Here is a 13168-nt window from a genome sequence, read left to right as displayed (position 1 = left end):
TTATGGAAACTTAATTTTGTGGTAAATTCATTTAGTGTAAGGCATGGTAGAATAATACAGGTAACAGCAAATGTTGTTGTGCAACAATCGTAACAAAAACCACATACAAATTTGTTTTTGTGCATAATACAAGTTTCAGAGTCCAAAATCCAAAAATGTAAACGAAATAATTAATTTTCAATAAATTATTTTAATTTCAAAAATATACATTTTCGGAATTTGGATTATTATGGAACGGATTATGGAACCGTCAATTAATTGTTAATTTGTTTTAGTGTTTAATTTTAAGTAGGTCTATTAGGATTAAGGATATTATAATTAATTTAGAGTAGTCATGTATATAAGTTTTTGGAACCCTCGGCTAGGTTTCTGTACAAATTGAAAATAAATAATAATAATAAAATAAAAATAAATAAATTGAATAGAAGAAGAATAGTTCTTAAAATATTTAATTTTAATGGTTTCACATCATTCCCCTGAATGTTGGTCCCAATCTCTCAACACTTCAAGTAATCGCTAGAAAATTGCGGAAAAGGCAAATATCACTTTCAAGTTGAAACCAAACAGCATACATACATAAATTATTCTACATTTTACAATTTTAGGAAACATGAAATATGTGAATATATTATCTTATTATATTATGTTATATTATGATGTCGTTGTTTCTTAACGCAAAAAATGTCCGAAACATCGCCTTTGTCGTTTTTTTAAGTACGACGGTGATTTTTTTCTATTATTAGACATAAAATATGATCACATTGCCCTGCATTGAAATTTTATATAAAAAAAGGATATACCTATTGTATATCAAAAAAGTTAAAAAGCAGTAAGTTCGGCCGGGCCGAACTTTGAATACCCTCCACCATTTGGAACGAAGTTGGAAATTTTCAAAAATAAAATCCTTAAAACATTCTGTTAAAATTTTAAAAATACCAAATATAGCCGTTATATTGGGGTTTATACGACGTGGGCCTACATAGGCATTGTTTGTCATAAGCCATTACCATATTCAAATTCGAAACTTGAAATAAACGGTAAATATTGAAGCTGGACCTGCATAGACAATTTTCTGTCATAGGCTGTAGCATCCTTTACGAACTTCAAAATTTGAAACAATTCTGGTGAATAATGACGCTAAAATCATGAAAATACCGAATATTGGGAGGTACCGTTATATGGGGGCTATACGAAGACGTGGACCTGCACAAACAATTTTCTGTCTTAGAGTGTAGTATCCAATTCGAACTTCAAATACCAAATTTGAAACAATTCTGGTGAATAATGTCGCTAAAATCATCAAAATACCGAATATCGGAAGGTACTGTTATAAGAAGACTATACGAATACGTGGACTTGCACAGACAATTTTCTGTCTTAGGGTGTAGTGTCCATTTCGAACTTCAAATACCAAATTTGAAACAATTCCGGTGAATAATGTCGCTAAAATCATTAAAATACCGAATATCGGGAGGTACCGTTATATGGGGGCTATAAGAAAACGTGGACCTACATGGCCCATTCACGAAATTAACCTGCCTACTGGAAAAATAAACATGTGTGCAAAATTTTAGCCATATATCTCAATCCATTCGAAAGATAGCGTGATTACAACAGACGGATTGACGGATGCGCTATCGACTTAGAATTTTACGCTGATCAAGAATATATATACTTTGTTTGGTCTGAAATTAGTATTTCGAGGAGTTACAAGCGGAATGACAAAGTTAATATACCCTCCATAGTATGGTGGAGGGTATAAAAATGGAATAAAATCACATTGCCCTGCATTGAAATTTTTTATGCGACTTTTTGATACCCTACACCACTTTGCAAATTTAGTAGAGCATTTGTATCTTTTAAATTTGGACTTGTATTGCCCATTTGGTTCAAAATTAATTTGAAATCAGATAAAGATATATATGGGAGCTATAGCTATATCTAAACCGATTTCGATCAAATTTGGCATACTTATTTTCAGGCCTAATTTGATATATTTCCCTGAATATCGTTGTTACGGAGTGCATATTACGGCTGTGGGTAACAAATACTACAAATCGGATGAACGGTATATATGGGAGCTATTGCTATATCTGAACCGATCTTCACCATATTTGACATACTAGCTTCTAGACTCAATTCGGTCGTAAGTACCAAATTTCATCCCATTTGGACAAATATTAGACGTTTGGTGCACAATAAAAGGTAAATCGGACGAACTTATATATGGGAGATATATCCAAATCTGAACCGATCTCGATAAAATTTAGCAAATGTATTTCTGAGCTGCATTTGATATTTTTGTCTAAATATTGTTGTTACAGAGTGCATATTACGGCTGCGGAGGACAAAAATAACAAATCCGATGAACAATATATATTGGAGCTATAGCTATATCTGAACCGATTTCGAAATTTGGCATACTTATTTTTAGGCCTAATTTGGTTGTATGTGCAAAATTCCATACTATTCGGGTTGATATTACACGTTTGGTGCACAATAAAAGACAAATCGGACGAAGATATATATGGGAGCTATATCTAAATATTGACCGATTATCACTAATTTCAATAGGGTTCGTCCTTGGGCCAAACAAATATGTGCAAAATTTCATCTCAATCGGACAATAAATGCGACCTGCATTTTGTTCACAAGAATACATGGACAGACGGACGGACGGACAGACGGACTGACATGCATAAATCAACTCAGAAAGTGATTCTATGGAGATCCTCAAAAGTGACTATGGGTCTATCTCGCTTCTTTCTCCATGTTACAAACAAATGCACAAAGACATAATACCCTTACGACTATGTGGTGTAGGGTATAAAAATGTAAACGCTAGGAGGGGTTTCTTCTTTTTGGAAATGAAGAAATATGTAAAAAAACCCTGGTACAATTCAATCAAGGTAACCTTATTTCAAATATTAATACCCAGGTTTGTATTTTAATGAAATTTACATTGATCAATTTAATCGCATATAAAATGGTTTCTATCACAGCTTTGTTGTAAATGTATAATTTTGAAGAAATTTCAAACATATTAGTTGTGTTTCCGAGCCTGCATTGTGCTAGTTTTACAATTTTTTACTCGAAACCCGTTCCCGTAGCAAAAAACATACGCAAATATGGCATTGTCTTTTACTACTTTTTACTGGGAGAATTTGGCTGTGTAAGAATAATCCTATTATTAATATCATGGTTGCCAGGCTCCGATTAGTTGAAATGTTCATTTTGAAGAATTGCCATTTAATTGTGACATTTTTATACCCTTTGTCATTCCGTTTGTAACTCTTCGAAATACTCATGTAAGACCCAACAAAGTATATATATTCTTGATCAGCGTAAAATTCTAAGTAGACCCCAATTTTTAAAATGTTTACAAAATTGTTTAAGGATTTTATTTTTGAAAATTTTCAAATTCGTTCCCAATGGTGGAGGGTATTCAAAGTTCGGCCCGGCCGAACTTACTGCTTTTTAACTTGTTACTCTTAGAGCGAATGTAACATCTCTCTCTCTCTCTCTTACTAGATGTACCATTAAATGTACGGAAACACGACAATTATTGCATGACTTTACCTTCTTAATTCTACCATGAATATAAACACAAGTATTTATGGTAAATTATTGCGGAACTACTTGTTGATTCAATTTTGCCAGTAGAAACATTTAAAAATATGCGTAATGTCATGCTTACGTTAGAACTATTCACTGTGTTGTAATAACCTCGAGTTTATCTAAAGGTGCGATAAAATGTTTGATCAAAATTGTCAACTATTTCTTTGTAACAATCTTAACACGAAATATTATTTGTAGGCAAATACAGTAAAAGCTGGGAAAATAACATTATGCAGCATGGTATAATTATTACAGGTAGCAGCAAACCCTAGCTTATTTGACTCTATAGTAATACTAGTGTCAAACTCGATATGACATTTTATGACTTAATTTCATTACTTGATATACAATAGGTATACACTTTATGCTATAATATTTCACTGCACGGCAATGTGAACAATAATAGAAAACATTTCCTAATAAAACAAAACATGCCGTAGTAATTAACAAAATGCCAACTGCGATATTGCGGAAACTTTTTTCGCGGTTAAGGACCAGCGACCACCACATTAAATAATATAGCCGTATATATCACGGGAATCTCTATAGACAATTTTATACTTCTGGGATTGGTATCTATCAAATGCTATAAAATACCAAATTCGAAACAATTATGTGGGTAAATGTGACTAGGATTATCAAAATACCGAATATCGGTGGGTTTCGTTATATGGACAAATCCGTTAAAAAAATGTGCATTAATCATCAACATACAGAATATCGGGATGTACCGTTATATGGGGGCTATACCGAAAGGTGGACATATACATACAATGTTTCGCGAGCTAGAACCAATTATGACCCACAAATCCCGATTTTTAGACAAATTCGTGGGAAAATGTGGCAAAAATCATCAACATATCGAATATCGGGAGGTACCCTTATATGGGGGCTATATATTTCTCCGCAGGAGCTAGAACCCATTATACCATACAAATACTAATTTTTAGACAAATCCGTGAAAAAATGTGGCAAAAATCATCAAAATGCCGAATATCGGGAGGTACTCTAGTATGGGGGCTATACCAAAATGTATATGCCCATACATACAATGTATCGTCACCCGAGGTAGAACCCATTGTTTTGACGCTCTACGTATGTGGGATATATCGTGATTTGAGCGTCGTTAAATCAACTTAGAATTCTATGGGGTCTACGATGAATATTAAGGGATGTTACAAACGAAATGACAAATTTAATATAACCTCCTTTCCTAGGTGTAGGGTATAAAAAGCATGTGACTTTAACACGATATGTAGACTAGCCTTTAAGAATTAACTGATTTCTTTACTAAGTTTCTACCGATCCTGTCTATTCAGGATAAGACCCCACATCCGGCTATTCTGATTGAAATGTATGTGCTTTTAGACATGTGGTCATATTCTGGCATCTCTTTTTTTTTAAAAATTGCTATATGAAACACGATTTACAAAACCTCTAAGGAACCCTAAGGACTAATTCCTAAACAATGAAATTTACTTAAGTAAATAAGGAAGTTGTTGTGTAATCAATATGATTAACGGTAAATAATTTAAAGAAAATAGCACAGTTGTACCTTAAATATTATTCCTGCCCCTTTACCACTACTACCACTTACGATGAACGCACTCCATGCTCCAACTCTATATTATTGACCCCCAGATGTGATAATTATTATTTTTGGTAGCTTGACTATGCGAGCGATCGAGTGTATGTTAGTCTGCATGTACAAAGGAGGCATGTGGTTGTTGTACACCATTCGGATCGGTGTTATATCTACACACATAAATATCAATACCACCCGCAGCGTTCTTAAATTGTACATATTGATTATTTAATGTCCAGTTGGCACGATATATGTGAATATTAATTCTTATGTATATTTCGCTGTGGTGTTTCAATTGAACCTCAAGCTAAGCTTAAGAATGAAAATGAAATCGGATGTAGGTATTCATTGGAAGTAATCTAGAAAAGAATAAATTTCAAAAGCAATTATGCATCAATTATAGAGAAATTCGAAATTACAATATGACCATTGAAATTGATTTTATTGGACATTTTTATGGTGGTGTATCTGTTGAATTATCTGCAAGAAGATGTGTGTCTGTGCAATAGGGGGAAATAAGCAAATAAACAAAAATATAAAAGAAGAATGCATATCGCTATGAATTTCGAGTCGTGCCGTATGGGTGTGTTAATCCCTGTATGTAATTTTGAGAGTAAACAACGTTATTCATAAGATGAGATGAAAAAACTGCGACCAACTTCAGACTGCTGTCATTTCTAAGCCACTCGTCCGACAGCTGTTAAAATTATTCCAGTGACAGCTCACTATATTGTTTACAAGCGTACAAAAGCATTTTTCAGAAAAAAAGTTATTCGTGATGGAATTCAAGGGTGAAAGTGTGATTTCTTTATATTTGACTGGAAAACCACAAGTGGCTATCGTTAGAGCACTCCAGCATATACATGTGAATAAATCTTTTGTGTCTCGTACCATCGCTCGTTACTGTGATACTGGTAGCGTAGCCTGACGTCAAGGAAGTGGACGGAAGAGAACAGCAACATCAGCAGAAATGGTTCGAAATGTAAAGAAGCGACTTCATTGAAACCCTCGTCGTAGTGGCCGAAAAATGGATCGTGAGCTGAACATATCGCGATATTCCATTCGGCAAATATTGAAAAATGAGCTCGGGGTAAAGCCATTAAAATTCCAAAAGGTGCAAGAACTTACACAGCAACAGAAAGAAAATACTTGACCGAAAGTGTTGAAGTGCCGAATTTGGTTTTCTCATATGAGAAAACATTAGTTGTCCAGCAGCTTGTAAACAAACAAAATGATCGTGTTTACTTACCAAAGACCACCTTCGGTTGGCCACCAGAATGTAAGCGCCGGCCATGGCGGTGGTGTGGGCCGCCATAACAGCCGATGGTCGCTCTCCGCTCGTGAAAACATTCTGGAGGGTGTATTAAAGCCTTGGGCACGTAAACATTTTGACCGCAGACCTTGGACGTTCCAACAGGACTCAGCACGCGCCACCCAAGAATGGTTACAAAATGAGGTTCCTCGCTTCATCTCCAGCGCACAATGGCCACCAAAATCTCAGGATATCAATCCGTTGGACTATTGTGTCTGGAGTATTTTAGAAAGCAAGGTTGGCACTAAAAAATACCAAAGTGTCGATAACCTCAAGCAAGCGCTTCGCCGGGAATGGGCCAAAATTCCGCAGAGCAACATTCGGGCACGTGTGACGGTTTCATTGGCCGTTTGAAGGCCATAATTCGTGCCAAAGGTGACCAATTTGAACAAATCTAAACTTATTTTAAAATTTGTTTCTATTTCTGAAATTTTTTGCTTTCATTCAACAAAAATAAAAGAATGTCAAAATTATGGCGTTTGACTTTGTTGTCGTTTTTTTTCTTACCCTGTATATGGGAGCTATATCCAAACCTTAATCGTTCTTGATACAATTTGGAAAATGTATTTCTGAGCTCTCTAAGATATCTTGTATCAAATATCATCACCAAATCGGATGAAACATATATATCTCAACCGATTTTCTGCAAATTTGATGTACTTGCTTCTAGACTGAATTCTGTCCTATGTACCGAAATTCAGGTCATTAGGACAGATATGGGCCATTTGGCGCACAATTAACCCGAAATCGGTTGAAGATATACAGGGTTGCCCATATTCGACGGACCAATGGCTCTTTGGGCCCATTCCAATCGACGAGGCTTGTCCGCAGGCAACATTATTTGGGTCAATTGAATTTTGTACGGGAACAAATGCAAATCAATGCGAATAATCCCTTGTAAAGTGGACCGAGCCATGCCCAACTGCTGAGAACGGCGTTTTTGGGATGTTCTTGGGGACCTCTCAACCTCTCAACATATCTAAATCTGATCCGATTATCACCAATTTCAATTGGATTCGTCCTTGGGCCAAACAAATATTGTTTGCAAAATTTCATCTCAATCGGATAACAAATGCAGGTCACAAGAATACATGGACGGACGGATGGACGGACGGACAGACGTCAGTCCGTCTGCATAAATCGCTTCCATCCCCTTGTTACAAACAAATGCAGAAAGACATAATATTTTTATCACTATGTGGTGTAGGGTATAAAAATATTAAGCTCACGTTCTATTGCCTTTCAAGATCAAAATCTATATCATAAAAGATCAAAATCTATATTTGCCCTTTCAAACTATTGTCAAAATATCGAAAATACTTCTTTAAAAATGATGTTTACAGGTCAAAAGTTGTTTTTATACCCTCAGCCAAAACCCAAACCTGGTTATCGAAATTAGGGTTTTAGACCCTAGGTCTCTTTGGACCAAATCCGTTTCAGGACATTTGGAGCCGATCTAGCGATGTCCGTCCGTTTGTCTGCCAGTCTGGCTGTTTCGCACGATAACTCTCGAAGGGAGTATCCGATTTGATCCAAATTTGGTACATCGTAATATTGTTGTCAAACTTAGATCGAGCTCGGAGATGGACAATATCGGTCCATTCCTTTTGGTAAATCCCCCACAAAATGTCAAAATTTTCAATGAAAATAATTTATAGCACAGAAAAAGAAAGGATAATCCGATTTTGTTCCAACTTTGGAAATTCTAATATTTGTATCAGTGCTAGGTCGATGCGAAAGTGATCCACTGCATAAAGTACCTCCCCCAAAATGGGTCAACATTTTGAATAATTATAACTCGTAAAAATGTTATGTCTTCAAATTACACACGTCACAATATTTTTATTAACCCAAGGTCTAGTGTAAAGATGGAATATATCGGTCCATCCTTTCTGGTACCTCCCCCACAAAGGCTCAATATTTTGAATATTCAAGAAGCTCATAAAACACGAAATTAACATCCGATTCCATTCATACTTGACACATCTAAATATTTCCTTGTGTTCAATAATAAAAAGTCTTTTATAAAAATTGGCAATATCGGAACATTTCTTCTGGTACCTCCCCTACAAAGCATACGTTTCTCTTCCTATTTCATACATTCCATTATATCTACTAACTCAAAATCTGCTGTGAAGATGAGATGTATCGGTACAGTCCTTCTGATACCTCTCCCACGAAGGGTCAACATCGGATTCAAGTTGTGTCTGGTAGTGGTTCCAAATAAAGTGGTGTTTTCATATTCCTAACAAATATATTGAAAAATCTTCGGATTTTAATGCCTGATAATTCTTTAACAAATATTGATAAAACGTGTAAAAAAGCTGTAAGGGCCGAACTTTGAATAACCTCCACCATTTGGAACGAATTGGCAATTCTCAAAAACAATAAAATCCGTTAAAAAATCTTTTAAAATCTTAAAAATACCGAATGTAGCTGCTATATTAGGGTCTATACGACGACTTGGACCTACATAGGTAACTTTTGTCATAAGCCATTAAAATATTCAAATGCGAAACTTAAAAAAATCGGTGAATAATGTCGCTAAAATCAACAAAATACCGAAAAAAGGGAGGTACCGTTATATGGGGGCTATACGAAGACGTGGACCAGCACAGACAATTTTCTGGCTGTAGTATCCATTTCGAACTTCAAATACCAAATTTGAAACAATTCTGGTGAATAATGTCGCTGAAATCATCAAAATACCGAATATCGAGAGGTACCATTATATGGGGGCTATACGAAGACGTGGATCTGCACAGACAAGTTTCTGTCTTAGGCTGTAGCATCCATTATGAAAATCAAATACCAAATTTGAAACAATTCCGGTGAATAATGTCGCTAAAATCAACAAAGTACCGAATTTCGGGAGGTGCCGTTATGTGGGGGGCTATACGAAGACGTGGATCTGCACAGACAATTTTCTGTCTTAGGCTGTAGTATTCATTACGAACTTCAAATACCAAATTTGAAACAATTCCAGTGAATAATGTCTCTAAAATCATCAATATAACGTGGACCTACATGGCCCATTTTCAATATCAAAAGTCCTGCAGACATAATATACATTTGAGCAAAATTTTATCGATCTACTCCATTTCGTTCGGAAGCTAGAGTGATTTCCACAGAAGGACAGACAAACATAGAATTTTATGATGGTCAAAAAATATATATTTTTAGGGGTCTAAAGTGTATATTTCGAGGTGTTGCAAAGGGGATGACAAACTTAATATACCCTCCATACTATGGTGGAGGGTATAAAAATTCTCTTTGTATGTCTAATAGTCCCTTGAAAATAGTTGTAAAAATTCGCAATTTCCCTGCAATCTCCATATTTTGATTAAATCTGGCATGTCTTTGTCAAACAAAGTGACAAACGGTGGGCACGCGCATTATGACCACCAGTAATTATATTAAGTGGACTTTTTAGAGTACTTTGGTGTGCAATGAAAGTAGGAGTACACAAGAGAGATCTTGTTTAGGCTCTCATTAGCTGAGAGAGTAGGGTGTACGATCAAAAAGAGGGGTCAGTCAGCGATTGTAAAGTGTTAGCTCTAGCTGGGCACATTAAATGAGGGATGTTGTGTGCAAAATACAGAGAGAGAGAGAGAGAGAGAGTTGGTCCAAACATAACCAAGCTTCTCTGAGTATACACTTGCACATGTCGGCCAGTTAAAACCAAGTTATTTACTTCTTTTTCTTGGCCATTATGATGATAACGGACTATTTGTTGTTTGGTGGCCGATCGAATGGTTGTCTTACAGGTTTTTGTTTTGATTTTCGCTTTCAGACAAACGTGTTGTGAGCAAAAATGCTTAGCTTCGATCATATTTGGGCCCTCTCTCTTGGTCTCTCTATGTTCTGTTACCAAGTTTGTTTGATGGGTTTGTTTAGTGCAGCAGCAACAGCAGCAGAGTATTGTTGTTTATTGCGGTTAGCATTAAGCCAATTGTGCTGGAAGTTGGTAATTCAGTTAAGTGGAAACACTGGAGCGATACGCATGCAGAAGAAAAACGACTTGAGCGCCACAGAACCCATTCTTGAAAAAGCTTATTGGGGCTGTTGAAAGAATTCTCATTGCAAAATACGACCTCCGCCCCTTCAACTCAAGTGAAGTGACTGCGAAATGTGAAAAATATTTATTTGAGACGCGCCCAAAAATTTTAGTGAATTGTTTTGGATTTTCTAAAAATAAAGATGCTGCAAAAATAAAAGTTTGAAGATTACTTTGTGAGTTTTGTTGCAATAACACAGCTGAAAACATATTTAAGGACCGTTCAAAATTTGTTTGAATTTTGTAAAAGAAATTTAAGAGTCCCGAAAATCTATATCTATAACAGAACTGGCAAAAACTTGTGTATTGAATTAAAAGTCAAACCAAAATTACGGTTTCGTGTTTTAGTCAGTTAAATAAACGTTTTCAGAGTGTGTGACTATATACGTCCATCCGTCCGTCCGTGTGTCGTTGATTCTCTTCGCGTTTGATCGTTCTTCGATTTGTGAGAGTGAAACCAAGCCTTGTGTGAGGTAAACAAAAATCAATAAAAATAAGTGAATAAAAATGTGAATTTTCCAACGAAATATTACAAAAACAACTAGAAACAACTACCACAATAAAATAAAAATCGTTCAAACCATCGTCGTCGTCGTTCATCACCTTGGCATAATGCTATTATAACTTGGCTTACAATTACTTAGATCCCCTTCTAAATCGCAATCGCACAAAGAGAACTGCAGACAACAGCAACAAAAAAATTGTATATTGAAACTAGCTTTAAAGCTGGTCAATGAGTGGGCCAGTCAGCAGCAGTGGCAACAAAAAGAAAAAGGTAGCCACAGAATAAAAAAAATCAGTTACTAAAGAGAAAAAAGAATCAAACGAAAAATCCGACGCCTATATTTGGTCAAAAATCGAATGCGAGCGTTTTCAATTCCAGTGAAATAATAATAACAACGAAAAAAATCCAAATTACCGCAATTGACCATTGTGTTTGTTAATCCTGAGATACTGCAGCGTAATTCACAAGAGGCGCCTTGTTAGCAACCACAACCTCCCTCCCTTTCAAGTAGAAGAAGAAAAAAAACTTCAATGAAATTTATGCGAAATTTGCGCTCATTTTTCGCGTAATCCATTTATTTAGTCAGTCACTCACTTTGGCGCATGGAATGGTCTACTTCTTGCAAGTATATATCCATACATACATACATATATTTGTTTGTTGTTTTTGTGAATGTGAATCAAAATCCAATAAGAAAAAAGTTTTAACAGTTTTTATTTTTGTTTGTTGGCCATTATCGAATCGAACTGTAACAACAACTGCACAACAACACCAGCTTTTGTAATCAAAACAAAATCACAATTCGGATTAAGGCAACAATAACAGAGAAGAAAAATATTTAAAAAACGCAACAATTAAATATTTGAAGTCTCCAACACGAATCGACCGACCAACCGACCACCACAACACCCCCAATACTTTGGCTAATTATAACCCCAGTCAGTATCAGCACCAGCCCATTTTGAATGTGGGTGAAGAGATTTGATTCGAAAGGTAAGTTTTAAATGGCAGAAAACCACAGACAGTAGAACCCGGCTATGTTATACACATAATGTTAGATTATTTGAGTTTTTAATATGTTTATACAGGGTGAGGAAAAAACTGCAACAAAGTCAAAAAAGTAAGGAAAGGTCAAAAGTCGGTCTTGGCCGACCATATAATACCCCACACAACTATGCATATGTAGCATATATACCCGTCACAAATATACGTTTATATTGGAAATTTGTGTGGGGTAAATCAGAACAACTACAATCGTTATTGAGTGCTTGTTACAAACAATAATAGAAGGATAGAAGTGTCAAAGGGTTTTTGGAAATTCGAACTTTAAGGTTTAAGGTTCCATTTGCTTTTGTGTGAACGAAGAGAGCTAAGAACTGAAATTTGATATGAGAATCAAGAATGGAAATAAATTTGATTAAGGTTAAGGTGTTAAGGTAAGGTATTAAGGTGTTTTTGGAAACATGTACCGAGTGCATAAACTGTGCTAAATGATACTAAGTTTGAAACCGTTTGGTTTAGGATGAATGGATGAAGCGGGAAATCTGAAATTTGATATGTAGGCCACTGGATTTGGGCATGTTTACTACAAGTGCACAAAAAGTACTAAATAGTACTATATTTGGTACAATATGGCATTGAGTGAACAGATAGTGATTGCATTTTGAAATTTCTAATTAGGATCACTGTTCAAGTGTAGCCTACATATGTAAAATGTGCATTGTAATTGTACGAAAATACTAAATGGTACTATATGTGGTATTGGGTCAAGGGATAGAGCTAAAATTCGCAAATTTGATATTTAATGGTATCTGCATTTGAGAATTGACGGTGGTTTGGAAATGTGTACTATAATTGTCCGAAAGTACTGATAGTACTAAATTCTAAAATAGTACTAATTCTAAAATTTGATATTGGGATCTCTGTTGGTATCTGGAATTGAGATTTGGAGGTGGTTTTGAAAGTATGTAATATACAGAGTAAGAGGAAAAAACTGCAACCAACTTCAGACTGCTGTCATTTCTAAGCCACTCGTCCGACAGCAGTTTTTCTTTTCCAGAAAATAAGTTATTCATGATTTGTTCATATTTG

General features: G+C 35.5%; 1 protein-coding gene across 1 annotated transcript in view; it reads left to right on the top strand.

The window, feature by feature from the left end:
- The first annotated feature begins 10322 nt into the window (after nucleotides 1–10322).
- Nucleotides 10323–13168, top strand: part of LOC101901244 (mucin-5AC) — a 130039-nt gene continuing 127193 nt past the window's right edge. The window contains exon 1 of the mRNA XM_020035613.2: nucleotides 10323–12070. The gene's annotated coding sequence lies outside the window, so the exon portion shown is untranslated. The remainder of the gene's footprint in view (nucleotides 12071–13168) is intronic.

This window comes from Musca domestica, unplaced genomic scaffold (genome assembly GCF_030504385.1).
Source record: "Musca domestica strain aabys unplaced genomic scaffold, Musca_domestica.polishedcontigs.V.1.1 117, whole genome shotgun sequence".
Taxonomy (NCBI): Eukaryota; Metazoa; Arthropoda; class Insecta; order Diptera; family Muscidae; genus Musca; species Musca domestica.
The sequence above is the reverse complement of the archived record's forward strand: the minus strand, read 5'-3'. Positions and strand labels throughout refer to the sequence as shown.